Source organism: Astatotilapia calliptera, chromosome 12 (genome assembly GCF_900246225.1).
Source record: "Astatotilapia calliptera chromosome 12, fAstCal1.2, whole genome shotgun sequence".
NCBI lineage: Eukaryota > Metazoa > Chordata > Actinopteri > Cichliformes > Cichlidae > Astatotilapia > Astatotilapia calliptera.
In genome coordinates this window covers 4,864,116-4,887,678 of record NC_039313.1, presented here as the reverse complement: position 1 = coordinate 4,887,678, position 23,563 = coordinate 4,864,116, and the positions used below count along the sequence as shown (strand labels likewise).

Genomic DNA, 23,563 nt, shown 5'->3' with positions numbered 1-23,563 from the left:
AGCTGCCTAAAGCCGCAACCAAACAGCTTTCCAAACAATGATCTGGACCTGAAACATCCAGAGCCTGAAAGGGTAAATATAATCCAGTGTACCACTTAATGAACTAATAATTTAATCTATCATCATTCTTTATGGATGCTGTGTGTGTGTGTGTTTGGCAGTCACCTGGGTGTGATGTGATTTACATGGACCGTGGCTTGTAGGTCCTTTTCATTGTTTCAAAGTGCAAGTCTGGATAACATCTGAGTGTGTGTGTGTGTGTGTGTTAACCACCCAAATGTGACTTAGGAGGACCACACTGTTATTGGGGGACTCCGTCAAAGTTTGCTTCATGGTGACATCACTCTGGTTTTAGGAGGGGTCTTCTCGTATGTCTTGACAGTTTGACCTACAGCATGCAGAACTGACTGCATGTGCTTTGTTTCTATGTTGAAATTTTTTGAAACTCAGGCTTGAACATTAAGATAGATAGTACTATACAACTTCTTAAGTTGTTTTAGGCACTTTTTACTGCTTTAGTGCATGGGCTCTCTCTGGCTGTGTACTCTGGCTTCTTCCCACAGTCCAAAGATGTAGCTTATGGGGTTAGGTTAACTGGTGATTCAAAACTGCCCTTTGGTGTGAATGCAAATGCTTGTCCTTCCATGTTAGACTGGTGATCTGTCCAGGTTGTACTGCCCTATGGTAGCTGGTATAGGCCCCAAAACTGCTACCCCACAATCCTGATAAGGATAAGTGGAAGAGGATGGATGATTGCAAAGGAATCAGTTGTTAACTATTGTAGCCAGTATTTTTTTCAGAAGAAAACATTTCTTGAGTGGAAAGGCCCCCCCCACACACACACATGCAAATTAAAAACAGAAGCACAGGCCTGCCCAGTACAGTTGCAAGAAGAGCACTTGGTCTAATCTTTGTGCCATCTTTTCTTTGTTGCAGGATCTTGATGAAGAAATGCCTCAGCAAGACTCAGAAGCCATGCATTCTTCTTCAGTGCAAGATTTTGAAGAGGTAACATTGACCTAGGACAGATTTTAATGAATGTTTCTCATGCACGATGTGTACCTTACGCTATTTGCCAATAGTGAAATGGTCTATTCATCCTCTTGAGTGATGCATTTTTAGTAACTGTCAGATTACTGTTCTTTTGTCTTCATTCTCTATCTGTTACACACGAAGACTGAGACCAGCCAGATTCAGAAGACTGTGAGCTGCCTAAAGCCGCAACCAAACAGCTTTCCAAACAATGATCTGGACCTGAAACATCCAGAGCCTGAAAGGGTAAATATAATCCAGTGTACCACTTAATGAACTAATAATTTAATCTATCATCATTCTTTATGGATGCTGTGTGTGTGTGTGTTTGGCAGTCACCTGGGTGTGATGTGATTTACATGGACCGTGGCTTGTAGGTCCTTTTCATTGTTTCAAAGTGCAAGTCTGGATAACATCTGAGTGTGTGTGTGTGTGTGTGTGTTAACCACCCAAATGTGACTTAGGAGGACCACACTGTTATTGGGGGACTCCGTCAAAGTTTGCTTCATGGTGACATCACTCTGGTTTTAGGAGGGGTCTTCTCGTATGTCTTGACAGTTTGACCTACAGCATGCAGAACTGACTGCATGTGCTTTGTTTCTATGTTGAAATTTTTTGAAACTCAGGCTTGAACATTAAGATAGATAGTACTATACAACTTCTTAAGTTGTTTTAGGCACTTTTTACTGCTTTAGTGCATGGGCTCTCTCTGGCTGTGTACTCTGGCTTCTTCCCACAGTCCAAAGATGTAGCTTATGGGGTTAGGTTAACTGGTGATTCAAAACTGCCCTTTGGTGTGAATGCAAATGCTTGTCCTTCCATGTTAGACTGGTGATCTGTCCAGGTTGTACTGCCCTATGGTAGCTGGTATAGGCCCCAAAACTGCTACCCCACAATCCTGATAAGGATAAGTGGAAGAGGATGGATGATTGCAAAGGAATCAGTTGTTAACTATTGTAGCCAGTATTTTTTTCAGAAGAAAACATTTCTTGAGTGGAAAGGCCCCCCCCACACACACACATGCAAATTAAAAACAGAAGCACAGGCCTGCCCAGTACAGTTGCAAGAAGAGCACTTGGTCTAATCTTTGTGCCATCTTTTCTTTGTTGCAGGATCTTGATGAAGAAATGCCTCAGCAAGACTCAGAAGCCATGCATTCTTCTTCAGTGCAAGATTTTGAAGAGGTAACATTGACCTAGGACAGATTTTAATGAATGTTTCTCATGCACGATGTGTACCTTACGCTATTTGCCAATAGTGAAATGGTCTATTCATCCTCTTGAGTGATGCATTTTTAGTAACTGTCAGATTACTGTTCTTTTGTCTTCATTCTCTATCTGTTACACACGAAGACTGAGACCAGCCAGATTCAGAAGACTGTGAGCTGCCTAAAGCCGCAACCAAACAGCTTTCCAAACAATGATCTGGACCTGAAACATCCAGAGCCTGAAAGGGTAAATATAATCCAGTGTACCACTTAATGAACTAATAATTTAATCTATCATCATTCTTTATGGATGCTGTGTGTGTGTGTGTTTGGCAGTCACCTGGGTGTGATGTGATTTACATGGACCGTGGCTTGTGGGTCCTTTTCATTGTTTCAAAGTGCAAGTCTGGATAACATCTGAGTGTGTGTGTGTGTGTGTGTGTGTTAACCACCCAAATGTGACTTAGGAGGACCACACTGTTATTGGGGGACTCCGTCAAAGTTTGCTTCATGGTGACATCACTCTGGTTTTAGGAGGGGTCTTCTCGTATGTCTTGACAGTTTGACCTACAGCATGCAGAACTGACTGCATGTGCTTTGTTTCTATGTTGAAATTTTTTGAAACTCAGGCTTGAACATTAAGATAGATAGTACTATACAACTTCTTAAGTTGTTTTAGGCACTTTTTACTGCTTTAGTGCATGGGCTCTCTCTGGCTGTGTACTCTGGCTTCTTCCCACAGTCCAAAGATGTAGCTTATGGGGTTAGGTTAACTGGTGATTCAAAACTGCCCTTTGGTGTGAATGCAAATGCTTGTCCTTCCATGTTAGACTGGTGATCTGTCCAGGTTGTACTGCCCTATGGTAGCTGGTATAGGCCCCAAAACTGCTACCCCACAATCCTGATAAGGATAAGTGGAAGAGGATGGATGATTGCAAAGGAATCAGTTGTTAACTATTGTAGCCAGTATTTTTTTCAGAAGAAAACATTTCTTGAGTGGAAAGGCCCCCCCCCACACACACACATGCAAATTAAAAACAGAAGCACAGGCCTGCCCAGTACAGTTGCAAGAAGAGCACTTGGTCTAATCTTTGTGCCATCTTTTCTTTGTTGCAGGATCTTGATGAAGAAATGCCTCAGCAAGACTCAGAAGCCATGCATTCTTCTTCAGTGCAAGATTTTGAAGAGGTAACATTGACCTAGGACAGATTTTAATGAATGTTTCTCATGCACGATGTGTACCTTACGCTATTTGCCAATAGTGAAATGGTCTATTCATCCTCTTGAGTGATGCATTTTTAGTAACTGTCAGATTACTGTTCTTTTGTCTTCATTCTCTATCTGTTACACACGAAGACTGAGACCAGCCAGATTCAGAAGACTGTGAGCTGCCTAAAGCCGCAACCAAACAGCTTTCCAAACAATGATCTGGACCTGAAACATCCAGAGCCTGAAAGGGTAAATATAATCCAGTGTACCACTTAATGAACTAATAATTTAATCTATCATCATTCTTTATGGATGCTGTGTGTGTGTGTGTTTGGCAGTCACCTGGGTGTGATGTGATTTACATGGACCGTGGCTTGTAGGTCCTTTTCATTGTTTCAAAGTGCAAGTCTGGATAACATCTGAGTGTGTGTGTGTGTGTGTGTGTTAACCACCCAAATGTGACTTAGGAGGACCACACTGTTATTGGGGGACTCCGTCAAAGTTTGCTTCATGGTGACATCACTCTGGTTTTAGGAGGGGTCTTCTCGTATGTCTTGACAGTTTGACCTACAGCATGCAGAACTGACTGCATGTGCTTTGTTTCTATGTTGAAATTTTTTGAAACTCAGGCTTGAACATTAAGATAGATAGTACTATACAACTTCTTAAGTTGTTTTAGGCACTTTTTACTGCTTTAGTGCATGGGCTCTCTCTGGCTGTGTACTCTGGCTTCTTCCCACAGTCCAAAGATGTAGCTTATGGGGTTAGGTTAACTGGTGATTCAAAACTGCCCTTTGGTGTGAATGCAAATGCTTGTCCTTCCATGTTAGACTGGTGATCTGTCCAGGTTGTACTGCCCTATGGTAGCTGGTATAGGCCCCAAAACTGCTACCCCACAATCCTGATAAGGATAAGTGGAAGAGGATGGATGATTGCAAAGGAATCAGTTGTTAACTATTGTAGCCAGTATTTTTTTCAGAAGAAAACATTTCTTGAGTGGAAAGGCCCCCCCCCACACACACACATGCAAATTAAAAACAGAAGCACAGGCCTGCCCAGTACAGTTGCAAGAAGAGCACTTGGTCTAATCTTTGTGCCATCTTTTCTTTGTTGCAGGATCTTGATGAAGAAATGCCTCAGCAAGACTCAGAAGCCATGCATTCTTCTTCAGTGCAAGATTTTGAAGAGGTAACATTGACCTAGGACAGATTTTAATGAATGTTTCTCATGCACGATGTGTACCTTACGCTATTTGCCAATAGTGAAATGGTCTATTCATCCTCTTGAGTGATGCATTTTTAGTAACTGTCAGATTACTGTTCTTTTGTCTTCATTCTCTATCTGTTACACACGAAGACTGAGACCAGCCAGATTCAGAAGACTGTGAGCTGCCTAAAGCCGCAACCAAACAGCTTTCCAAACAATGATCTGGACCTGAAACATCCAGAGCCTGAAAGGGTAAATATAATCCAGTGTACCACTTAATGAACTAATAATTTAATCTATCATCATTCCTTATGGATGCTGTGTGTGTGTGTGTGTTTGGCAGTCACCTGGGTGTGATGTGATTTACATGGATGAAGTTTATTAGTTGATATCTGCAACTGAATTGAAAACACCTCACCTTTCCAACTGTCCAAAACAAATAAATGTTGCAATATTTTGCTAACAGTGTCACAATCATCGTCTGGTGTGCACAACAATATCATCTTTGGACAAGTGCATTCAGTGTGTGGGACTGGTTTCCTCCCTCAAGTGGCTTGGCTATAAGTGCAAAGGTGAGACATTTAGTGAATAGGTACATTATATAGTAAAAAGCATTAATGGAGTTCAACAAGTTAAGACTAGCTGAAATGAACACTGCTCCCTTTTTAATTAATGGGTGGTCACGTCTAATTAAAGAAATGTAGTATTACCTCATTGGTGCAGGACCTTGTAAAAATGGTATACTTGGGATTGTCCTCAATTCCCCATTCCATAACATAAACTGCTCAAAATAATAAAGGGAACACTTAAACGATGCGATGTTACTCCAAGTCAGTCACACTTCTGTTATATCAAACTGTTCACTTAGGAAGTAACACTGACAACCAGTTTCACATGCTGTTTTGCAAATAGAGTAGACAACAAGTGGAAATTATAGTCAATTCACCATAATAAAGGACTGGTTCTGCAGGTGGTGACCACAGACCACTTCTCAGCACTTATTCTTTCTGGCTGATGTTATGGTCACTTTTGAATGCTGGTGGTGATTTCATTTTAGTGGTAGCATGAGACAGTCTACAACCCACACAAGTGGCTCAGGTAGTGCAGCTCATCTAGCGTAGCACATCAATGTGAGCTGTGGCAAGAAGGTTTGCTGTGTCTGTTAGTGTAGTGTCCAGAGCATGGAGGTGCTACCTGGATGTGGAGTAGGCCATAGGAGGGCAACAACCCAGCAGCAGGCCTTAAATAGTAAAACTATGTACTATAATTTCCAGTATTTGCTCTGTTTTTTGTCATATCTCGTTGTTAATGTGAGGTTTTTGGGGGGGTTGTATGTGTTTGGTTTTTTTGGGTTTTTTTCCCCCACAATTTCTCAGATGAAATTGCATTAAGTGATGCTGAAACAAAGGACAGTGAGAGTGAATCAGATGATGATGACACATCACTCACAATGTCGGCGTGTGGCACCAGTGAGCCTGTACATGCAGTAGCTGATTCCACAAACACAGCGCAGCCCCAAGACACTGTAGATTGTGGTAAGTTACCACTAGCTTGGTTTCTGTGGATAAAATGTTTGTTACAAATATTAAAACTTAATCAAATTGTGTAATCAGCAGATGAAGGACTACTCACAATGCCTGCAGCAAGTGAGACTGCTGCTCCCTCTGAAGGTAAGGGGTGCAGTTGGTTCTCGAAGCTTATTATTGTTTCATCACTTTGCAACATATGGCAAACTGCAGAGTGGTGGCAAAAAGTCACTTGGATGAGTGACAAAATGTTTCTCCCACTGAAAACGCTACGTCCAGATTAACAGAATCAACGTTTTGGGATTTACTTACCTGGATGATTGAGCATGCATCAAGAGACTTTTATTCAACTTTTTATTCAGTCTTTTATTCACAGCGGAACACTAAATGTTGTCTCATTTTAGAAATTTGATAAATTTTCAAACAGAATTTTAGCTCGTTTTGATATTGATGGTAGCAACACATTTCAGAAGTTAGTACAGGGTAGCATCCATTCTTTTAACAAGCAAATGTTTTTTGTTTTTTTTGTTTGGTTTTTTGTTTGTTTTAACTACTACTACTTTATATATCTTCCAGAGAAAAATGCTGCTCAATCCCACAATTCCCGAAGAGCTCCCAAAAACATGTGGTCCAAGGCTGAGGTTGCTGCAGTGATGAGGCATTTGAAAGACCACATAAACGAAGGGAAACTAGCCACCAAAAATGAATGCAGTCATTGCAAATTGGTAGAAGATCCGGTGTTGGCAGGAAGAACAGTTCAAAACATAAGAGATTTTGTAAGAAACAGAGGATTAACTGCAAAAAGGCAGAAAAAAATGAACTAAAATAACTGTTTAGAGAGCTGTGGTTTTACATCTTGGTCAGATTGCCAATTGTTGTTAACACTGATGTTCTGTTTAAAGAAAAAAAAGTTCTTGTTAAATACAGAAGTAGTTTGTATTTCATAATTTTTACATTTAATTTATTTAGGGTTTTTTTTGACGGGTTATATTTAAAATAAAAAATTATAAATGCATATTTTCTCCCCTTAATATTTACCTTTAAACTATTAAAATTCATTTTAAATGTTTTTAATTTTTCTGTTTTCTATATTTTTATATTTCTGTGGGAAGCGTGGGCATTTTTGTCCATAGATTTCTTTTTTTATTTATGGTTAAAATTAATGTTCAGATCCAAGAACACTAATAAAATGATGTTCCAGTAATCCTGTGTCCTGTCAGATGTGTATTCATGGTAATGATGAGCTATTTACATATTACATCATTGTCCCTTTAAAGACCCAATATTGCTTTTTTTGGACCTCATAAAACACATTGTTGTCAAGTGGACAATGTCTCCAGAAAACACAATAGAGTCTGGTTGGTGTGTATCAGTGTATCTAGACTTCTATAGGGAGTGTATGAGGTCTGAAGTGACCCAAATTTTTTTCAGATTTTTTCGAACACTTTAACCTCGCTCCCTTGGCTCTAAGTCCTTTCAAAAGGGTAGTCCACTTAAACCACCACCGGGCGGATTGACGTAGTATAGTCCCGCCATACCACATAGACCCGTATGTGTGTGTGTGTGTGTGTGTGTGTGTGTGTGTGTGAGAGAGAGAGAGAGAGAGAGAGAGAGACAGTGAGAGAGAGGTTAGACCTCCATAGAAGAGGCCCGTCTGTTTGATGTGATCCTGCTTGGCGAGCCAGCATACAGCTCTGCACATCGGACTGACGTACCCAAATAGCTCGGTGACTTCAATCGCCTTGGATGTGTGTGTGTGTGTGTGTGTGTGTGTGTGTGTGTGTGTGTGTGTGGTCATTAGTGAAGGCACAATAACACCGGCAAGATGAGACAGTGGAAATGTCATTTGTGCAGGGGGGATGTTGACTAGCCTGTCACCATGGTGAAGTGAACATGTCATATGGTGGCCGTGTGTGTGTGTGCGAGATAGACATTAGCAGAGGGACAGTCAGAAAGCCAGAAAGAAAGAACAGCTGGAGGTCAACTTCTCTGAACCTTCAAGGGGTGACAGGACAGTGGTGACCTGCGCCTCAGTTATGATTTCTCTGTCAGAATGAGTTGTGTATTGTGAACATCCATGCAGCGGGCACAGCTCAGGTCTTACTGACAGCAAGAGGTCCACGAAGAAACAGCAGCACATCTCCTGTTAAGACGGGCCGTTCACAGTGAATCAGCATCAATGCCTAACTGCTGGACGCCCTGCTACAAGATACCTCAAAAACACAGACACAAGAGACGGTTCACATACAAATACATCTCCCTAGACCAAACAATTTAGTCCAGCCTCAAAGGATTTATTTAAAATTTCTCTCTTAAAGCTAAACACCTGAAACCATGATTGAAAATGAGAATTTAATATCTTAATATGTCAAGATTCTCAAAAGTTTTCCGTGCTGTTGTTGATTTGTGTGATTAAAAAGTTTGAAGTACTTAGTTTAAAACATCAACTCTGTGTTAGTATAGTACACTGGATTAAATGTCACTAAAAAGGTTGTGTCATGAGATATGGAATAGTATTTTTTTTTATTATGGTTACAATATTTGCATATTAAAGACTAATATATATATATATAAACACCCAGCACGCCCCTGTGGGCGGTTTATCCTTCAAGCTCGGGTCCTCTACCAGAGGCCTGGGAGCTTGAGGGTCCTGCGCAGTATCTTAGCTGTTCCCAGGACTGCGCTCTTCTGGACAGAGATCTCCGATGTTGTTCCCGGGATCTGCTGGAGCCACTCGCCTAGCTTGGGAGTCACCGCACCTAGTGCTCCGATTACCACGGGGACCACCATTATATATATATATATATATATATATATATATATATATATATATATATATATATATACATACATACATCTATGCACTGGGCACAACACGAGTGGCCTATAGACCAGTCATAGCACATACTTTGTACACACCTCCTTCTGAACACAGAGCTCACTGCAGGGAGACGAGCAAACTCTTGAGTTGAGCAGACAACAAACACGCTCTCTATGCTCAACCATAAGTTGAATGTGACAGTGAGTTCTCTGTACTTTATTGTGTTGCTCCTCCACATTATGAAAGCAACCAATTGAGTTGGCTGGGCACCTCTTAGGCCCTTTGGAAAGCCCTTGGGGAAACCCTTGAAACATCAGTTCTGGGATAGCAGGAGAAGTCAAAACTAGAAGCAAAAACATTGCTAAGTCTTGTTTGGGGTTTTTTCGAACTGTTGCAACATCCCCCACTGTAAAGTCTGTTAATCTCTGAACTTCTGCATCAATACAGCACCTGGCAGCGGCTGCAGCACAATGCCCCAGCTTTAAAGATGGAGAGTTGCACAACTGGCAGAAACAGTGGATGTGACGTCTATTTGACATCAACTTTGTCAACAACTTTGTCAGGCACCAGACGGCATGTATAATGGGGCCCTAAGTCCCACTGGATGAGGAGGAAGTAGCTGGAGAAAGGCTTCTGTCTCTGTGACCCAAACCTGGATAAGTGACAGAAACTGGATCGACTGATCTTTGGTGTTACTGTCTGAGCTTTCGGTATTCCCGATCATGCCTTAAACCATACAAATCTTTGCTGCTTAGGTTACATTAGGGAATGTATGTATGATCCTACCAAGGTTTTATAGTTGTCATTGTGTGGTCTCTGAAATTACCATAATCAGATATTAAATAAGGTAGCTTTGGCTGATGCTACAGGAATGTCTGTTGTTTTTTCTTCTAGGATGTTAACTATCCTAGTATATGTGGCTCTTGTATATAAATAAATTAAAAAGAAGAAAGAAGAAACTAATTTATTTAGATTGTGTAACAAATTGTGCAAACTATTGCATTACATGTTTGTATACAGTGTTTTGCTCCATCTCCACCATCTATGAAACATAGCCAGCAGGCCCAGATCACATGACCTCAGGGACTTACTGAGGATGAATGGATGTTTGCTGATTTATGCTGATGCTTGTCCAAAAACAGTTTCAAATTCAAGCCAGAATCTTAAATTGGACCCTGCCGTTAATGGCAAGCCGGTACAATAGAATCAACAATGGTGTTACGTTGAAGTACCTAGTGTTTTTGTGCTTGTTTGATGTGACATCAAACTCGGCATGCAACACTCCACCAAAATATTTGTGGTACTTCGGCTGGTCATCCACCTCTCGATTTCTGTAACCTGGGAGTTTTACGTTGGAGCTGTTCCAACTGTTTGAAAACTTGAGACTCAGAGGCAAAAAAAGTCATTCAATATCAGGACTTATGTGGCAGTATTGACTGAGTAGTGGCACCTATCAATCAAAAGAATACGGCAATGTTCCTCCGCCTTAACAATGGGCATAAGTAGAAATGACTGTTGTAGCAGCAAGTAGCAATGTGGAGGGTATACTAGTGACTATGAAGCCTCACAGTGGCATTCTGAACAGCCAAGCTTTTAACAACAGTATAGCGTACTACCAACTTTAAACTAGTCATGCTTTGGTTGAATATCAGGTTAGCATCCTTATAGAAACATTGATGCAGACTACCCACATGGTCATGACATGATGGGAGAGTGAATTAGTGAAATGAGATTTGAGGTACTAATGATGCAACTGATGCACTGTAAAGACATAGCTGCAATGCATAATTTTACATGAGTTAATGGAGAAATAATTTCCACTTGTTAGAGAAGCTGTGGCAGGTCATCCATGAATCCAGCGGTTGGTGGACCAATCCCCAGCTTCCCCTGCTGGGCAAGATAGCGAACCCTGAACCCCTCATTCACTGCATACCAACAAATTTGTACGAACCTAGAAACAAAAAGAACATCCTGTCATGTGGACGGACTCAAGTGCGGGACTCAGAGAGCTTTAGAGAAACGAGAAACAATAGAATCCAGGGATTCTATTGGAAAAGGGTTGGTCGCAAACACTCCCCTTCAGCCACACACTCCCATCTGCAGATCACTTACGCACAATACCAGAGAAGAACAGGGACGGTTCCAGGAGGTCTATTTACAAAGAGAAACACAAGTTAGACTAGAGGCAAAGAACAGATGAAGGGAAAGAGTAAGTTAGAGCCGGGGCCACACTGACGCGAGTTGCCTTAAGAAGTGGCAAGAACACGGAGATAACGAGCAGCAGGTGAGTAGATTACTTGCAGGTGCGTCGGCCAAAGGTGGGAACCCATAATGAGTTCCACTCAGACAGAGAGGAGTGGAAGAGCGAGAGAGAAAGAGAGTAACAACAACAAAAACAACAGTCCAGCTGATGATCCCGGGGAGGCATGCCAGATCATGACACATCCTTTCTGTGTTAGCTTTGAATGCCTGTATCAATTTTGTTTGGCCTTCACATTTCTGTTCTATTCAGTTCTGTAACATAGTGAGAATAGGACATATGTGACCATCATGAGTCAGAATCAAGAAAAAAATGTTTGTTTTTTTTCTGTAGGATGTTGACCAAGTGGCCATAGTGGTTTGCCCACCTGGCATGCACTCACACACTCAAACAGACATGCACACTAGCTGTATCAGCAGACTCTAACCGGCAGGGAGCTGGCTGTCTTCGTGTGCTGGCTCTGGACAGTGGGAGGGTGGATTGTTTTACCGCAGCCTAATAAACCTGCTACTTCATTTACAGGCTGATGAATGGGTGTAGGGTAAAAGGGCTGACGGTGCCGACAGGAGAAGGATGACTGTGGTGGACAGTCTCTGTGCCACAGCCAGGGGAAGTAAAGAGAGGACACAGAGTCCTAACTCTCAGGCAGACAGCCCAGGACGGACAAACACGTGCACAGAAATGTGCACATGCGGACTGAAATTAGAAGCAAAGCACTGTAGAACAAATGTCTCTTATCTGGTCATCAGATGCAGGTTTACATGTGATTGCTGAATTGAAACATGTCAGAGTAACCTGACCCTGTTCACGGAAATGTTTTCCCAAAGGTAACATTCCAAAAGGAAACAAATGTAAGGCTGATCATCAGAAGCACATTGCAGAAAATATTGATTGCTATTGATCTATCACTGAGTTTCCTGCTTCGGACACTTCAAAGCCTTCAAAGACTGGAACTCTCCCTCTTTTGTCTTCCTCTCTACATAACACAAAAGATGCACATGGTCAAAATGTTTGTTGGGACGGCAATCTGTCTTTTCCAAAGTCCTCCTCCAAAATCCGGAGTTTTTCATTAGATTTAACTTTAAAAACAACTGACATGAGCGGCTGGAGTATTGGAACCACATCGGTTTTGTTAGTGATACGCATATGTACAGGATGTGTATGAGTCAAATCAGGCCAAGCTGATGAAAGAGTTGATAGAGAGAAGTGTCTCAGACCTCCTTTTTTTTTTTTTTTTTACTGAATACGTGGGAACATTTTTATCAGTTAAAGTATCTAAAGACAGTTGATGCTGAACACAGCTGTGTTTGTAACCAAACCCAGCTGCTCACTTTCTGAGCAATGAAGGCTGAAATGGGCCAAGTTCTGTTGATACCACCAATGTTTGGCTTAAAAGGTGCAAAAGACATAGTTTATAGCTTCGCTGAATAACAGCCACATCTTTTCGTGGTTACAATAGCAAACAAAAAGCTTTAATGAAGCTGATGAAACTAAAGACAATTCCCAAAAACACTGTGGTCATAAACGTTGGTCATACAAAATAGGAATTCAAGGAGAAAAGCACAAGGAGTGCAAACAGGCGGACAACCAGGCAGACGACCATGAGAAAGAGGAAGCCTCTAAATATATCTAACTAAACTCTGGCAGAACCAGGCTCACGAAGGGGCAACCATCTGCCACAACCAGTTAACTATAAAGGGTAAGGAAACAGGACAAAATACACACTGTGGAAAAGATTAATAATAACTAATGGTTAAATGTAGAGTGACACAGAGCTGTGTTTAAACACCCACAGAGATGTGTTTTAACACAACTGGGTTCAAAAGATGTGAATGCAGAAGAAACACTCAGTGCATCATGGGAAGCAGCTAGCAGTCTCAGCCTTTTGTAGAGTAACCAAGGAAGGGTTCAGGTTTATCTGATCCAGCTCTAAATGTATGTTTTATCAAAAAGGAAAATTTAAAGCTTCATCCTAAAAGTAGATAGTGTTTGTCTCCTGAATCAACAAAAGAGGGGCCTGAAATCTGAAGCCTCTGCCTCCTATTCTACTTTTAAATCTCCCCAAAAATGCAAGTAAACCAACAGTCTGACAGTCAAGCACTCTATTGGGGTTATATGGTAATATGAGGGCTTTAAGATACAATGAGGCCTGATTATAACTTGGGTTGTTTTTATATTGATGTCCATTAGCACGCACTGCCACAGTTAAATAAATGAAAGGGGGGGGGGGGGGGGGGGGGGTTTTTCCCATCAAAGGGCCTATTTTTCATCATATAACACTTCTACCTTATGATTATGCACACCATGGATTTAATGTCATCAACATTTGTCATTTTTACAAGGTGGTGAAACCTTTTCTGCAATTTAAATGATGGGTAAACAGTATTCTGGGTGTTGGGTCTCCCTTCCACCACATTCCTGTGGTACTGTTTCCAGCTCTGTCTGTGCAGACTTAAGCCCACATGTGCTGGTATGTACCATCACAGCTGTGCTGCACATCACTCAAAAAAGAAGGCTGGTGAAAGGAGTTCCATTCCTCCTCATTCCTCACCCTCAGACTCCCATCACCTCCTCTGTTCCCTCAGCTCTGACAGCATGGCTGACCTCTTTCCCCCTGTCAGCACCCAGGTAAAATGTGACCTGTCACCATGGCCTATTCCGCCTCAGGCGGAGCATTGCTTCTGGCTGGCCAGTGGTGAGAGCCTTAGCAGGAAGAAGAGAGGGGTCATTCTGTTCGGCTTTGTGAGTTAGGTATGAGTTTCAGTGCTTTGATGCTCAAAACGTTTAGAACATTTCTACCCAAAAGTAATTGAAAGGACATCTTCTCCAGATAAACAATATTCAGTTCTGGTTTACAAGAGAAAGGCACAAAGCACAAAAAACACCTAAAAATTATATCTTTTTACATCCAGACGTAGTCAGAAATGTCCATTCCATCATTTTTTTTTTCATCACACCAGTTATCAGGGTGGAGTCTTGGTTGGTCCATCACAGTGCTAATCCAGAGAGCTAGACAAATCAGTCAGCATGCTCACTTCCAGATGTCAAAAAGGTACAGCAAGAAAGATCTGAGACATTCAGAAGATTCAAACCCAGATCCATCTTACTGGGAGGTGAGCCTGCCAGCTACTGCACCACCATCCCAAGGATTGGAACTTGTAGTGTTTTCTGTGTTCCAGTAGTAAAGCAAGGAAAGACTGAATTTGTTTTGCTTCTTAATAAGGTAGAGGCATTGCACACAGTGCGATGCTTGTCTGTCACACTAAAAATCACCTCTGCAGCACTTGATTCATGGATAGAACCTGGTCTATGCCCTATGTGTGCCGTATTTAGGAGGTCACAAGCAAGGCTGGACTGGGACAAAAAATCGGCCCGGGCATTTTGACTAGAGACCGGCCCACCAGGATAAAGATTGAAAATGTGACGTCATTCAGGGGTAAAACCGCAAAGGATTCTGGGAACTTGTGGCAAGAGGTACTAGCGCACGCAGGCGTTCAATTGAACTCAGTTACACAGCGATAAAAAGAAACCCAAAAAATGGCAAGAAGCTGTTGTATTATTAACTGCAATAGCCGGTCGCATGACAGCCACGGGAAACCGACGGGTAGAGAGATCGTTTTTTTTATCGGATTACGTCGTTGAAGAGACATTTTTTAAGCCATGTTTCCGAAGTAAGAGCCGACGGATGGTCTGGATATACCAAATATAACGTCCCAGAACACTCCAGCTCACATGTTAGTCTGCTCCAAGCATTCCCACAAAGGTCAGAGTTTTGTAGTAGTTAATACGTCATTTTTTTAAACATAATTGGTGATATAGGTTACAAGCAAGTCTGGCGCTGAACAGAAATTGTCGCGCTATGCTCCTTTATTTATTGTGCATAAATAGTGAATTGTCCTGACACAATATCGCGTTTCGCTTCTGTTATTACCATGGTACATTGACAAAAACATATACTTTTATTCACAGGATAAAACAGTTGTTTTGTATCACTTATTGTCCAGTGCGATTACAACATACAATATTATTGTCACTGCTACATTTCTGTAATGCTACCAGAAATTATTTCCACTACTAATTAATTACCGTTGAGCTCAAAGGTTATATTAATAAACGGTTAACGAATGTGTATTTATGACGACGATTTGTGAGACTGGTAAACTTACCTTTGTTCGTACGATGGTCTTTCGTTCTACACGGTGCATTTCAAGGTCCTGTACCCATCCGTCAGTAAACTGTACCTGGGCTTGTTGCAGTGACCTGAAGTTACTAAACTTCATGAGTGTATGCACTCACTCCAAGAACCGTATAATTATAAATCTGAGCGTGGTGAAAGTTGGGCAGCACGCTAACGTCTTTTGTCCACTCTGTGTGGTCTGACCCTTTCACTCCTTTGATTTTTTCCTCGTATCTTTTCTTTGTCTTTTCGTCGAGTCTGTCTTTGTACGGACCGGCATTGTTCTCCTTTTGTTTTGTACATTCCTTTTTTGTGCGGCAAAGAAAAAACAAGAAGGTATTGGAACCGGAGAATGAACGTTTTGCGGTGCTACAAATGCTTGCATTTGATGCGGTACTTGGATTGTTTTGCCACTAGTTCCCGGCATGCAATGCGCGAAAATCACGTGATTGCTAAACAAGGGGGAGGGTGCATCCGGCCTCCTCGGCTGTAATTGGTCTAGCCCAGAGTCGATCATGACCAATTGGCCAATCCAACACCTTTCATTATATATAGCCTTCCTAAAAAATAAAAAATAAAAAATCCATCGGCCCATAAAAACAAAAAATCGCCAGCGACCCACCGGGCAAATGCCCGGTATGCCCGATGGCCAGTCCAGCTATGGTCACAAGTACATGACGGTGTCTGCACAGATTATGGTGTTTTCCTTCTCTCACCCCAACCAGTCACAGCAGATGGCCCCGCCCCACCCTGAGCCTGGTTCTGCTGGAGGTTCCTTCCTGTTAAAAGGCAGTTTTTCCTTCCCACTGTCACCAAAGTGCTTGCTCATAGGGACTCATATGATTGGTGGGTTTTCTCTGTATGTATTATTGTGGGGTCTACCTTACAATATAAAGCACCTTGAGGCGACTGTTGTTGTGATTTGGCGCTATATAAATACAATTGAATTCAATTGAATTGAATTATAAGTTTCACAGTTTTAACAATCTTCTTGGTTTGTTAAGTCAGGGCTTGTGGGGCTACTTTCTGACTTCCAAGTCAGACTTGAGGGGGTGTTGAAAACTCCAACTAGGAACTTGGAAATTCCAATTAAAATTGAATGCACTATTGATAACAACAGACAAAGATACATATAAATCTATATGGATCTATATAGATCCATATACATATAGTAAAAATATGTGGAATCATTTATTGGCTGTAATCTGTGAAAGTGTGGGCTAGATGAAAGCTACAAATTGACAGAATATATCCAGATAGCTATAGCCCAATTCTATACTAGTCAGTTAATTTACAGTGGCATATTGGGTGGTTTTTGGTCATGAATGATCTGTTTAAGGTCTGATTTGAGTCTGGACTATGAACTTGTCCATTTCATAACCTTTATTCATTCAATCTTTCAGTTTTGGATTTTTAACCAATCAGAGATTGACTTGCTGATCTGCTTCCAACTATTTTCCTGCTGTATAAGTAAGCGTGTATATAGCTGGACATTCAGGATTTTTTGGTAAAGAGCAGAATCCGCGGTTTCATCAACTAAGTTTAAGTAATAAGTTGTCCAGGTATGGAAGCAGCAAAACAGCCAAAGACAGCTGGTGGTCAGTTTTACTGACTGGTATCATTTTCTGTGTTTCTGTGTATAAAATGCTATTAGTTTTACACTGGATGTAACAGGGCTCAGATCTTCCAAGAAGTTAAACTTTTGTCTTATCAGTCCACAAAATATTTTCCCAAAAATCTTGGGGATCATCAAATGTGAAAGCCTTTGTGCCTACACATGGTCGCCATTGTTGCACAATCTCTTCCCTGTTGTTAAATCATGAACACTGAGGTTAACTGTGGCAAGTGAGGGCTCCAGTTCTTTAGATGTTGTTCTTAGTTCTTTTTGGGTGTGCTCTTGGAGTAATTTTGGTAGACTGGCCACTCCTGCGATGTTTCAACACTGTTCCAAGTTTTCTTTATTTGTGGAGTGGTTCACTGGAGTCTGAAAGCCTTAGAAATGGTTTTGTAGCCCTTCCCAGACTTACAGACGTCAGTGACTTTGTTTTGAGATCTTTTAGTCTACTTCACTTTGTCAGACATGTTCTGTTTAAGTTATTTCTAGATTCAATAGGCCTTGCAGTAACCATGCCTGAGTGTGGCTAGTAAAATCGTGGAAGTATTTAGTATGAATCAAGTAGCTAGCTTCATGTCATTGGATTCCCATGATGCATTGAGTGTTTCTTCTTCAGTTGCATTTTTCACTCACTATTTGTTTATACATCTCTCTGCATTTTATTGTTAGCTATTATTAACTTCTAGCTTTTCTTTGCCCTGTCTTCTGCCGTTCCCTGAGCCTGGTTGTCCTGGAGGTTTCTTCCTGTTAAAAAAGAGTTTTTCCTTCCCACTGTCACTAAAGCGCTTGCTCATAGGGGATCATTTGATTGTTGGGGTTTTCTCTGTTTTTTTTTTTGTCTTTACCTTACAATGTCAGGTGCCTTGAGAGAATGTTTTTATAATTTGGTGCTATATAAATAGAACTGAATTGAAATGAAACAAATGTCATTCTACTCTGATTGAGAATTTTAATTTATTTTTGTTTAATCAGACTTTAAGTTGATGATGAAACATTCAACTGTGTAACTGGGTAAAAGTAAGACTACTGTAATTTTTGAAATAGTAGGCGCTAGTGGTTGGCAGCAAAGATGCACTGCAACTGCTGAACAAAAAGATTTCTGGTTCAGCAGGGAAAGAAATTTAATGAAGTGACAGCTGGTATACACGTGGGTTAGGCTTCATTTAAAGATGGTACCCTGAGGATTAAGTACACACTGACCTAAGGGACAAAAAGGTGATAGAAAAACAAACCTTATGTGCTCAAAATTCAAAGCCACAAAAAAATGTTCCAAGAATGAGACTCCTTTCATTTAACAACAGGCCTCTTAGGAATCCCCAGCTGTCTGAAGAGAAACAACAGAGAGAAATGTGAATGCCGTATCACAAGAAAGAAGACAGCGGTAGTTACAGTTGGAAAATTTCTCCTTTGAGAGTTTTCTGACAAAAAGAAAGGACCTAGATTGCTATCAGTGCTGTGGGGTAAGAGTGGGAGGAGACTGTCACACAAGCAGAACACGCTTCACCTAGTGGGAACACAATGCTGTCTGACATTTTACTATTCGCATGTAATGATTTACGCACGCACACTTAGCATTTAACCATGCCACAGGGCAATGTCTCGGCCTATTTGATGGTTTACCGGCTGCCAGCAGTACTTGTGTCATGTGAACTGAATTTGACCAGACATACTGCTGATGTTTCTACAGTTACGCCCTCCAGCTTCACATCATTAGACATGTCAGTGTGCAGCCCAATGCACAGTTATTGTGCTGCAATGTAACAGAAGTTTGTTGTGGCCAGTCACAAGAGAGGAACCGCGCTGCTATTTATTACAGTGCACGTCTTTGTTAAAGCCAACATATTTAGATGACAGTTCAAGGACTTCTTCCCAGGTGCTTGATTCAACAAGCCCCAGTGACATGCACGTACATACTGTATATACACACACTGGTGACAGTGTATATTTGGCTATGGGGTGTGTGATTCAGTGTGGTGCAAGCTGTGGATGGGCCGACCCCATTAGAAGCGAAGGAGGGGCTGTTGGCTCGGCTGTGGCCTGGGCTGCTCGCTCGCAGGATAATTTACGGCCCCTTCATCCTGGCGGAATGTGTTTGTAGCTAGGCGTAATGGAGGCCATCCATTCTCCCTGTCAGCATTGGGAAACACTTTTTTAGCCTGCTATGGGAGGAAATCTTTGACAGAGAGAGGGCAAAGCTGTTTCTATGCACAGTAGATTGCTAGCAAGGAGCTTCAGTGTTTGCGGGAATAGGGCTGCGAGAAAGATGCCATTTGTTTTATGTATTTCCCATCTTATAAATGTGTCCACTTGCGGTCCATAATTACAAGGACTGCACAGTGTACTCTAGGTTTAGGCTCTAAGAAGCATACACATGTGCTACAACTCTGTTTAACTGTCAAAGAAATCCTTTAAATTCAGTTTATTGCTTTGTCTTCAGTGACACGCTATTTGTTGTGAGTTATAGCACCTCATCATCAGCATATCACTGCATCTTCACTACACTTTACAAGGTGTCATTACATTTTACAGGAACTGGCAAAGTACCCGAGCAGAATAGAGAAAATCTGACAGGCCTTACTGAGTTCTTCCATAGCAACAAAGCCTGTTGTGAAGACACTAATTTGGCGAGCGTCAAACAGCTGTGGCCTGACAAAGTCTTGGAACCAACCTGACAAAAAACAGCTGCAGGGGGAGCAACAAAACAGGAAGGACAATTTTGGTAAAAGCTTATATTAGGAGAAGACAAAATCTCCAAATCTCTTGTCTTTTGCTCCGCTTTGTATCATTCCAAGACAGCTGTGGGAAGTTTTGAAGTGATGGAAGCCAATGTGTCACACTTGGCATTACTCAGAGGCCTCTGTGTTGAGTTTGTCAGCCCGCTGAGAATGTGCAGGCCTCAGGCAGACATGGAGGGAGCTTAGCGCCAAAATGGCTGAGCAGCATCACCTTTGTTCCTCATCAGAGCTATCGCATCGACCTTCAATGAGAGCCACAGGAGAGAGAGGAGAGCACTGAGGAGCAGGGGAAATAAATCAGTCACATGTGCACTACCCATGTATGTGTGTAGCTCATTGTTTTGGAGGCATCTGTTTGTGTGCACTTGCATGTACCTGTTTGTGTGTGTATTGTTGCCACTTTAATTAATTCTACTTTTCCTTCCCACTACAAGCTCCTCCTCTCCTTGTCGAGCTCTGGCGGGTGACTCTTGTTAGCTGCGCAGCGAGCAGGGAAGTGACTGCGCCTGACAATATAATTTACATTGTCTGTAGAGAGCGATCGGAGCACGGCAGCCTTATTTATGCCACATTAGGGGATTTGCCTGTGCTGCCGTCTCCCGGTCCAATCCATCAGATGGCTGTTTTCCAATGCCGCTTTATTGGAATGTGCCCTTGAGAGCGTGCTGGGTAGCAGGGAGTGTGTTTATCTGCGTGTGCACCAGTGCTGTGTTGTGTGTTTATATGGAGCCATATGAGGATTTGTTGTGTATTTGTGTGGGGTGGGGTACTGCTTTGTGTGAGCACGTCCATGCACGAGTGCGCCGATTCTGTCGACTGTGGCCAGCATTGTCAGACAAATGGAGTCCATTCTCCAACCGACCAAATTACAGCTTAACTTCAGAAGGGGAACAATGATTGCGAGGCCATTGTCATATCAGTGTGCCTGCGCAGCAGAAAAGTGGCTACTTTCCTGCTGGGCCAGGGCTTCTTATACAGCATGTCCTCAACAGGAATGAGCAGAATTTTTCCTCCACTGGCTGTCAGATCTGCTGCTATTGACTTGTCTCCCTTTGTAACGGTCCCAAATTACAGTCGAGCCATTCCCTCGGCATGTCTTTCAGTGGATAGCTGTCTCGATAAGTGAGTTAGATGCAAATTGACACGGACACCCACACGCAGCACAAGCATGGCACAAAGCTTAGCAAACAGGAATATGCATTGGAAAGTTCTGGCAGTGGAACAGAGTAATGAACGACACCAAGGAGCTCATTTTTCACAGAGGATACAAAATGTCGAGTCCGGAAAGACATGTCGGAGCTGCGAGGCGGCAACAAATGCGGCTCCAAGTGCTGCTCATTAATCATAAGGAGGGAGCGGTGGCGAGGGGACACGTATCCTTCTGTAGCGTACTTATGAGAGCATTATAAATGTGCAGTGCAGCTGGTTGACTGAGAGAGTAAACAGCCGAGCGGTGTACTGTACAGCCTGCCCTTACAAGGACGCTGAGCCTGAAGCACCTGTTAGGAGCGGTGGTCACCTGGTCTGCAATACTACAATACTGCACAGAGCATAAACACAGATCTATTTACTCCACGTGCAGGAGGAGCAGTTATTTCTCCTGTTTTCTTCTAGTTGTTTTCTGTTCTCAGCTCTGATATGACAGGTTTACAGTCTTCATTTATGATTCATGCCGGGGCCCTACTACACAATGTGTGACAGACATGAAAGACTATAGTTTGCTCCCAGACCCATCATGCTTGCTGTAGGCACTACTGATTTCCAGTAGATGGATGTAAATAGAAAATGGCAACCAAAGCACTGTGTATGATAGAAAAAAAATCTCACAAGTGCTGGTGGAGTGCTCTGTATTCATATTGGCCAAGTTGAAAGTGAAAGAAATGTTGTGGAAGAGTCAGAAAAATTGTAGTCTTCATATATATATATTTATTTATTTTAGTATTTCATCTTCATGGCAAACATCTCATCTCATCCCTCTGTTGAGCACCCAGCAGTGATGTCACAGCACTGGAGTCCGAGCACATTTAAAAGCTGCCCGACAATGCAAAAATGCAATTCCCTTAAAATTTTATATCCTAATGTAATTAAACAAACCAATAACCCACAATAAATTCTACCCTTTCCTCAAAAAGACCAATGCCATAAAAACTTCCTGCAGCCAGAACCCACAGCCTCCTGACCCCACCCAAGTCCAGCCAGCCCCATCTTGTCTCCCCCCAACTTCCATATCTTCAGGACAAGGGGCAATTTAGGCTTTAAGTAATTGATGCTACTTCCTTGCTGTAAAAAAGACAATAAATGAGAGTTGGGTGTGGGCCGGGGTGCTGTGTCAGTGTGAGCAGTTAATGACTGTACAGGGCTGTGAAGGGAGGGTGGTTGATAAATTAAGCAGGGGTGAACTTTAGCACCCGCCCTTACCACTGGGAGGAGGAGGGAGAAGGGAGGATGAGGGAGAGAGCAGGAGTGTGAGAGAGAGAGAGAGATGACAAGGCCTATCACGGTGATGGAGTGGCTCGGCTACTCTTGGCTGCACACTGCTGTTTGCTCTCATTCTCATTCTTCGCCTGTTCAGGCACAGACAGGGACAGAGACGCGCTGCTTTTCAAACACGTCTGCCGATTCCGTCTCTTCCATAAAATTGCACCACACCCATAACACGAAATAATATCCACAGTAAGCAAAATGCAGCATACCACGGACACTGTGAGAACCGTAACTGCTCTGTATACATACACGTACACTAATCACGCTGTACCCTGCAAGGACAGAAAGATCGGCTGTGAAGCTCCATTACACACACACACAGATTCATACACAGTCGACACTGACGCACTTGGAAAATTCAGAGTCTGTTCTCACATGCATGCACATGCACTGTATTTTTAAAACACACCAAAGCTCAGGAATGCAAAACAGTGGGATACAGATTGAAGACAGAAGTGGAATGAAGGTGTTCATGAAAAGAAATGAACTACAGGTTGCTTCTTTATATGTAATACAATACAAATGAAGTGTGTCATCGCTGAAGTCATCGCTGTGCTGCTAAACATAAACCTTTCACGATGTTCTATTATTTCAAGCCTCATAACAGTCGAATCTTCATTTTTATGTGATTTATTGAGGCTTTCAGGAAGCGAAACTTTCTAAATACATTTCTAATTTCTAAAACATGAAGGATTAATTACTATTCTAGTTTCTTTCAGGCTTTCAAATTTTTAAAATTACATGATTTCACTGACACCATGTCTAAGTCTGTGCTGTGACTCACAAAAGATGAAAATGTATTATATCCAGTTAAACTATGTTAGCTGTACCAGATGTACCAGTCAAGCAAGCATTTATCCAACAAGTGGTAATAGAGCATGATATACTGTGATGCAAAACAAAACATTAAAGCTTCTTAACAACTTGCTTTGGCACAAAAGGGACAGCAACAGAAACTGATCAGAAACCTGTTTAATGAATAAGTTAAAATAGAAGGTAAAAGTTAACGGTTAAGATAAACTGGAATTAAACAGTAGATGTTGAGAAAGACCAAGACAGTGAACCAAAAGAGCCATTCAAATCAAAGGCTTTGGTATAAATATAAAAGCAATGAGTTTTTAATTAACACGAGAAAAAGGAAACGCTGCAGCGTTTTGGAGCTCGAGGTTGTCGAGGTATTGGATCACGATGCCCACTATCCTTAGGAACGACACTAATAATGCACAAATCTGCAACACATACAATTTTGGCATGTATGCATTTTAAGTCACAGTGAATTATGTAGGGGAAG

General features: G+C 41.9%; 4 long non-coding RNA genes across 6 annotated transcripts; all 4 read left to right on the top strand.

Annotated features, from left to right (window-relative positions):
* Positions 1 to 41: 41 nt before the first annotated feature.
* On the top strand, positions 42 to 1,206 carry LOC113033587 (uncharacterized). Its single transcript, XR_003274050.1, has 3 exons — positions 42 to 72; positions 937 to 1,008; positions 1,177 to 1,206. It is a non-coding gene; the product is annotated as an uncharacterized LOC113033587 (long non-coding RNA).
* Positions 1,207 to 1,247: 41 nt separating this feature from the next.
* On the top strand, positions 1,248 to 7,159 carry LOC113033584 (uncharacterized). 3 transcript variants are annotated; one of them, XR_003274047.1, is made up of 5 exons: positions 1,248 to 1,278; positions 5,121 to 5,226; positions 6,031 to 6,189; positions 6,271 to 6,324; positions 6,757 to 7,159. It is a non-coding gene; the product is annotated as an uncharacterized LOC113033584 (long non-coding RNA). The 3 variants fall into 3 exon arrangements; XR_003274045.1 differs by having other exon boundaries at positions 6,268 to 6,324; XR_003274046.1 differs by lacking the exon at positions 1,248 to 1,278 and adding an exon at positions 4,896 to 4,906 and having other exon boundaries at positions 6,268 to 6,324.
* LOC113033586 (uncharacterized) lies at positions 2,456 to 3,625 on the top strand. Its single transcript, XR_003274049.1, has 3 exons — positions 2,456 to 2,486; positions 3,356 to 3,427; positions 3,596 to 3,625. It is a non-coding gene; the product is annotated as an uncharacterized LOC113033586 (long non-coding RNA).
* On the top strand, positions 3,667 to 4,834 carry LOC113033585 (uncharacterized). Its single transcript, XR_003274048.1, has 3 exons — positions 3,667 to 3,697; positions 4,565 to 4,636; positions 4,805 to 4,834. It is a non-coding gene; the product is annotated as an uncharacterized LOC113033585 (long non-coding RNA).
* Positions 7,160 to 23,563: the final 16,404 nt, after the last annotated feature.